Source organism: Ischnura elegans, chromosome 7 (assembly GCF_921293095.1).
Source record: "Ischnura elegans chromosome 7, ioIscEleg1.1, whole genome shotgun sequence".
In the NCBI taxonomy this organism is placed as follows: Eukaryota; Metazoa; Arthropoda; class Insecta; order Odonata; family Coenagrionidae; genus Ischnura; species Ischnura elegans.
The window spans coordinates 70,852,792-70,860,628 of NC_060252.1; positions in this window are offsets into that span (position 1 = coordinate 70,852,792).

Sequence of the window (7,837 nt, forward strand, 5' to 3'; positions counted from 1 at the left end):
GGATGCATTCGAGATGTGGGTATGGAGAAGAATTGAGAAGGTGAAATGGACAGAGAGGAGGAGAAACGACGAGGTGCTGGACATGGTGGGTGAGGAGAGGCAGCTTTTAGATGAGATACGGAAGAGACAGAAGGTTTGGATGGAGCGAGTACTTATCGGGGAGGGTATGTTGAAAACGGTGTTAGAGGGTAGATTGTTAGGTAAACGAGGGAGGGGAAGGAAAGAAGTAGGCTTTTTAGATAGATTGAAAGGGAGTAGGCCTAACTGTGAATTAAAGAAGGCAGTGCTGGAAGGAAAGGGAGGCTCCCAGATTACTTATTTAGTACTCCATGGAAACCTACCTTTATCGGTAGAGTACTATAATATATAATAAACGACTTTGTGCAAAGTGACACAGTAGTGCTACAGAAGCAATTGTAGCACTTATTCGGTATGTCAGATATATTTTAGAATAATATTATTTTCTTCTGTGTGACTTCAATTTAGCCTCGAGAATCCCAGGGCATTTGTAGGCACTGACTGTGTTTATGTTTACTCAAGCTGCTTGCATCCGATGCATGTCCTGCTTCCGTTGTGTTTATCAGCGCTTGTACCTCTCTATCGGTGGACGTTATCTCCACCTTACGTTCGGCTTTCACACACCCACCGCTCCTAAATATAACTCTTCGCAACACTTTCGCTCGTCTCCTTCGCGATTTTATCTCTGTCATTCCCGGAACTCGGAAAGTAAAGATATATATGGTACGCTCGAACTGAAACGCAGCGATTAGCGGTCGGAAATCGGGAAAAATGCACTAACTCTTGGTTAACTATGTGGTATTCCATTATTTCCTGGATATAAACAGTTACTTATACCACTTATTTTATAAATAAGTGGTATAAGTAACTGTTTATATCCAGGAAATCGGGAAAAAGCCGACCTGAATTCCTAGTTGGAGGTTTATACTTGAGGTTTACACTTAAAACTTTTCGTATTTACACGTATTTCAAAATAAATTCTGATCATAAAGGGTAATTTTCCATAAATCTAAATTGATGATTAGATACTGTGGCTGCAGGTTGACCTAATTCCCCTAAAACAGGTCAACTTATTATTTCTTCGGATTTCTTATAAGTTACATTGATTCCGGAATTGAGAAAGGATTTATATGCCATTACGTCCCAATACGACTGATCGGTATAATTGTACATACACTTGTCAGGCCTTCAGCCAGAGGTATCTTTCTTAAGATTAACATTTATCACTGATGACTTGATATTATAAAAATATTTCCTTCTTGTTTCAAAAGAACTCTGTTACAGACGAAAAACGTTACATTCTAATGTTATTTAAATCATCTTCTCTGAATATTTCCGATCTCTAATCACATCATGCTAAGTTACACTTCAGTATTACAGAAGAAATTTGGCACGTACACCAATATATCAAATTTATTTTATACTAGAGTAATTTTCTTCTACGTACATTTTGTATAAGACGGCATTTCAAAAGTAAAGGATATGCATTTTTAAAGTGCAGAACCATTTTTTTAATTTTCGCTGTTTTATATTGATATGTTCATCGCAAATCGCAACACGCGTCACAAACTTGAGTGAACCCGAGAAAGAGAAGGAAATGGCAGAGATTTTAGGCAGTATAAGCAAAACAAGAGTGAGTACTAAATTGAAAATTCAATGCAGTCGGAATTTAATAGAGATCTTGATGTGCCAAAACCAGGGTTGGCAAGTGAAAAGAAACGAAATGTTTCGTTTTGACCCGGAGGGAAACGAAAATAAGAGGCCTAGGTTTAGTTTTGCTCCCAAATAAAATTGAAATCACCAAGGAATTTAGTTTCGACGCGGGACGAAACTTTCCGTTCCGTTTATCCGAACGAAATCACCGTTTAAAGAAGACTGAGACGTAAAAACGGGGTTTTTCTAAGGGAGCCGACAACGAATCGAAATTCGAAGACTATAAAACATCCGTCATAACTTATGCTGTACATCTAATCGCAAGCTACCCAATCCGTTCGGTCGAATTGGATTTCATATGAAAAGATGATGTCGAGAGGAGCGAAGAAGCTTCGGTATTTTTACTTAACACTAGAACTACCATTGGAGTCATTTTGACTCCTCGTGATTTTTTGGAAAGCGTGTACTATTTTATATAACTATTTTAATCGATAAGCCTTATTTTGTGTCAAAAATTAATAAAAGTCACGGAATTTCAGGCCAGAATTCGGAAAAATTTTAGTCAGGACGGAGAAATAAAAATCGCGAGGAGTCAATATGACTCCATCGGTAGTTCTAGTGTTAAATTACGCATGCGTTCACTTTATTCGGAGGAAGAAACCAAGGGGACTACCACGAATATTACAAAAGAGGATCCTCCACAAGTCCTCCTCTAAATGTTTTGTCACCAGGGATAGCAAGCGAAACGAAACGAAAATGTTTCTTTTCGACCCGGGGCAAAATAAAAATACGAGGCCTAGGTTTAGTTTCGTTCCCGCACGAAATTAAAATCACCAAGGAGTTTAGTTCGACCCGGGACGGAACTTTACTCCCGGGAACGAAACTAAATTAATCGAAAATCCGCTGCTCATAGCTAAGTTTCTATCCAAGAGGTTGAGTGGAGGGGGATAAGAGGGAATAGTTTCGACCCATTACGTTTGACATATGTGTAGAGAGGTTATATATTGAGCTCAAAAATCGAATGGCCAGTTTGTATTCACCGTTCTCCTGTTAGCGGTAAAAATATGAGTGCTCCATGCATCTAATGGCGGTAGGCCGAAACTCTACTTCATTCAACCATACTTCGTACTCGACTCGGTGCGTGAGTTGAAATTAACTGTTCGAAGGTGAAGCACGTGGTCCCTCTGGTGCGAAAAATTATCTGAGTTTCGTTCCAGAGTTTTAGTTTAGTTTAGACTCGAAGTAGTTTTGACTCTATTTCGTTTCGAGCTTGAGTTTAGCTCCCCGGGTTTGAATCCATTTCGTTTCGTTTCTACATTCCGCTCTCTAGAACGAAACTGTTGAAATTTTACTGGTTTTGACTTTCGTTTCATCTCACTAGCCAACTCTGGTCAAAACTATTACATGCGTACCAAATTTCCTTTAGGATTTCAATAATGTTCATTAACTATAATCAGAGACTACCTCTGGTAATACTACCTACTTTCCCGTGAGTCTTGCCTCATCATGGCGTAGCTTGACTTTGTATGCTCCAAATGCATCGTGGCTGAGGTGGAAAAACCTCGGTTGTCACAGAGCGCCATCTTAAGAAGCAACAAATTTATCTCAACTGATATCACATTTATCACTTTGACGGGTGACAGCGGTTCTCTCCTAATTACTTGTTTTCGATATCGTGAGGCTCTAGACGAATCAGAGAAAGTTATGATACCTTTGGACCTCGAAATTAGGTAGGTAGATACGGAATGATAGATATATATTATGATAAAAAGGATTTGAATATTTCAGTGAGAAAAAAATTAACTAAGGGACAACTTCTGTGGCACAGAAGCAGTAATAGAAACATTTCGTGATGGATTACCCTGTCAAAACTTAATACGCTAGTAACGTGGGAGAAGACAAGGAAATTAATTCTTGTGACAGGCAAAAAAGTAGGTGGAATAATTTATGCTTGAGGCACATTTCACCTTAAGCATACATGGCGTCCGCATTAGCCTGGTCTCAACCAAAGGCACCAAGGGGACCGCGGCTTAACGTCCCATCCGACGGACGGAGTGTTGCGCTTGAAATGTCCTCCACACAGCATTCAAGCAGGGATCGGGCAGTCTCTCAAAATTCTCTGTCACCGCCGGGATTTGAACTCGAGCCCACATGGTGGGAAGCCAACACTAGCCTAATCACCATCTCGATTCCCATGAGCTTCGCGTATTCGGGTTTTCCTGGTATTAATCGGTTTGTGCGGAACACAGTTACGCCGAATTCCGATTGGCGTCGTCGGGACCAGAAGGTTGTTCCTCGGGTCATGAAATCAAACCTTCTCGAATAAGAGAACCCGCAGTATCCTCATGAACGTTGATCCTGTAATTACCATCCCTCCAGCCTCGTCTGAATAGCAGGGTGTGGTGTACTTAGCCAGTCCTTTTTATGAGTGGGTAGTACTCATTTTTCCACCCCCTTTCATGGGCGGGGACTCTCAAAGACGCGTGTAATATGTGCTCTTGAGCAAGCGGTCATAAATCAATCTTACGATGACAGGCCCTTGAGTATGAGAGTATTGATTAAATATCCTTTTTTCGCGCTTGCGTGTCTGATTAAAGATTTTCAAGGTCCATAGTAGGAGGCCTTGGACGAGTTAAATTTTCTCACAACTATAATCCAAGGATACGTCAGAGACTGCTGCGGTGAAATTTTGTAATAAAAGTAACGGACTCAGCATTATTCGCTATTCTCGGTCCAAAATTATCATTCCGTTCGCTCTTGCAAAAATATCGCCTGTCTTATGATCTGATATAATTTATCGACTTGAAATTGGTAAGGGTTGATATGAGGGAATAAAAAATATCATTGTTAGAGTGTATACGAGCAATAGGTCATTAAAAAGCAAAGACACGCTTCTAATTGAAATTGTAGATTACACAAATTTGAAGTAACAAATTCTCAGCCAATGAAATAACGGAGCATTAATATAAGGGCAGCTAAAAACATTGAATGTTGTTAACTTATGCTTATATTGGAATATTTTACCTTTAAAATGCACATTTCGTCTGCATCCTGACTCTACACCTATCAGAAATGAGTGTAAGCACCGAGATTATTTTAGAATTACTCCTGCAAGTACATCTCTAGGAGTCTTGGAACGTGAAAAGCCTTTCCACCCGAACAAGATTGTAGCCCAAGAGAAAGTAATTAAACGCTCTAAAAAGCCTTTTATAACTATTCACATTTTCCTTCAAGTGGATTTCCATCAAAATGATCCAAACATCATCATCACATCTCTTATTTTAATGTGGTTAACCACAAGGATGCATTTCCTATCAAGTTCCCTTTCCCTATATTTCTAATAATCGGTAAAAGAAAGTAAGTACGAATGCTCGTTATTGTGTATGTTTGCGTGCCCAAAGAAATCTTCACGGCGCGGGTGGAGACCGCCCTTGAAACGTTTGAGCTTCCATGACAACTACGGTTAATATCCCTAGAGACCCACGAAAATCACTCTGCAGAAATCGCTCGAAGTATCAGAGAACAAATAATTGGGTGTTTCCAGGAGTAGTTGATGATTCAAGAGATTGGTCGGATAAACGTAGTACATGACATTATCATAAAAGTTTGTAATTAAGCTCCACTAATTTCACCCATAATCTAATTTTAATATTTATAAATATAATTATCAGATAACAATCTTAAATATTGCGGATAAAGGCACAAAGTTTTATCCTGATTATTATGGCGATACTTCTCCAATCACACGAAAAATTTTGATTGCTGCTTGGATATTGTTTTGTCGTTGTTTTGACCAAAACTGACATAATGATCGTAATATATTACGAATTAAGAAAAATAAATGTGATTATATATATAAAAAAGTAGTCGTGTGATGAGTCTTACATTTATTTAACTATAGTTATCATATTAACCAAAGAATACCGTAATTGAAGTCAAATTACGTTAGTTCCTTGCGGTCGAATCAAGTAGCTGAAAAAGTGTTATCTTAAAAATTTAATGATTGAATGATCTGCTTTCCCTGTACCCTTATTTTGCTTGCTTACCTCATCTATCTGTGATGGCCAAACATATTCTCATTGGCCCATGCGTAGAGATACGTGAAAATAGCAGTTTATAGCCTTTTGTAGCATTTTTTTCCTTATTTTCTTAATGTAGCACTAGTAATTGACGACAAAGAGTGATGAAGCACAGTTATTTGAAAAAATACGGCAAAGTTTAAATAATTATGGGTATAAAAATAATAAATTAAGGAATAAGACATAAAGTAAATAAATAAAATTGATATAAGTAGTCTGAATACCATTTACGCTACTTGAACATCAAAATTGAACAAGTTTCAAAACTTTCTTCCTTCAACCGGTTGCGTCTGTCAGTCACAACTAGATTGTACTGGCTGAAAAACCTCTCTGCAAACCTCTATCCAGATTGTGTGGAGTGCAGCATTACCAAACTCAGTATATTATAGCCAGATGGCAAGAAATATTTGCTCAACATCGCAGACGCTACCAGGGTTCTCTCTCAACCTCTCTAGTAGCTGCCGATGAAAATAAAAGTAACCATGTATGAAGCAGTAAGGCCCAATGTCCAGTGCAGCGCGGGGCAAGTTCGGCACTATATTTACGAATTTTGCCATAGAAAAGGCAAATTTGCGGTTTAAATATTATAATAGTCCAGTCATCGCGTCTATGCCGCATTTATTCATGTGTATCGCATCGAGATCGCATTTATCGCATACGCGATTTTGAATTATCACTACCCATGCGATATATATTTGTTTTGATCGAGCAGCCACGAAACTACTTCCTCTGAATCTTCTCGAGTTAAAGGATTTTCACTTTCATAATCGTTTCATTCTCCGCGTCCGTTATTAGGGCTTGAAGGACAGGGCACCCGAAAGATTTTAATCAGCGTGTCAGCAGCTCACTCCTTTTGATAGTTCATCCGAGTGCGTTGCTGTCTGCGATGTTTCCTCTCCAAAGCATGTGCCGTTTACATCGGAACTCGGCCAGCCCACTAATCTGAAATAACTGCCCTCTCATGAGACCGCGTAGCTGACGTCCGAGTAAATATTTTTTCCTCCGCCCTCATTTAACTGGCGCGAAATATTAACAACACTGTGTCAAATTGATATTTGGCTACTATGCTTTGCCTGAGTAATGGCCCACCCAGCGATGATGCCGAAAAAGTCGCCGACTATTCAAAATTGCTGGGACGGCGCGTCATCCTTAAAAATCTTCTCCGCTTAGCGGAGAAAGCAAGGGTAGGGCGGGGAAATCCATTGGCCGAGTCGGAGTGATGCGCAGTATATTTTTTCTCGCATGTCACCGTCTCTCTCGCTGGAAATCACGCAAGTCACTCCAGAAGCGGTGGCGGGATGAGGATGGCGTAGAAACGGCACGTGGAGCAAGGTCAGCGACTGCTCCAGCCACGTTGTGTTTTGGCCGACCCACCCTCAGGATTCCGCCCAGACAATGATGAGGGGCGCGAAGAAAAAATAAAACTGGAAGCCGTCGCACTCCGGTTGTAAGGGGCGAAGGGAGAATGACGTGGGAATTGCGGGATTGCGGGGAGAAAAACGATAGAAAAGTATTTGCGTCGCGAACGGAAACCATTATTAAATGATGGAGGGTGAATTCTGTGCGAAATTCATTTTCGAAAGGACGGTAGAAGGTATAGAAGAGTGGAGATCGGTGCATTCACTGTCCCGGAAAATATGCACATGCGGAACTTAGGGTTTGAAAATATAAGAAACCCGTATTTTTCCGCATTTCGATCCGTCACCGAATTCTCGGGCCTTTAACCCCTTCGCAGGTGAGTTGATAACGTCACGAACTGATGTCGAGTTGATCAGCAGCCCTCCGCTACTCCACACAGTGGCGCAGCGAGGGGGGTTTTGGGGGATAAACCCCCCCCCCCGGAGCTAACAGAAATTTTTAAGTTAAATCTGTTTTACTTAATTGGATTAATATTGCTTATAGAATAGTGTAAGGATTAATAAAATACCCTTCAGAAGACCGTAAAAATCACCATTTTGAAGCATTTATCTTAATTTTTTCCGGCGGAGGGCCTCATCACCTCCCGCTTACCCTGGCGGGTATGCAATACCCCCAAGTCCCCAAGTATTAGTTGCGTCTGAAACCCCCTCTAGCCTTAATTCCTAGCT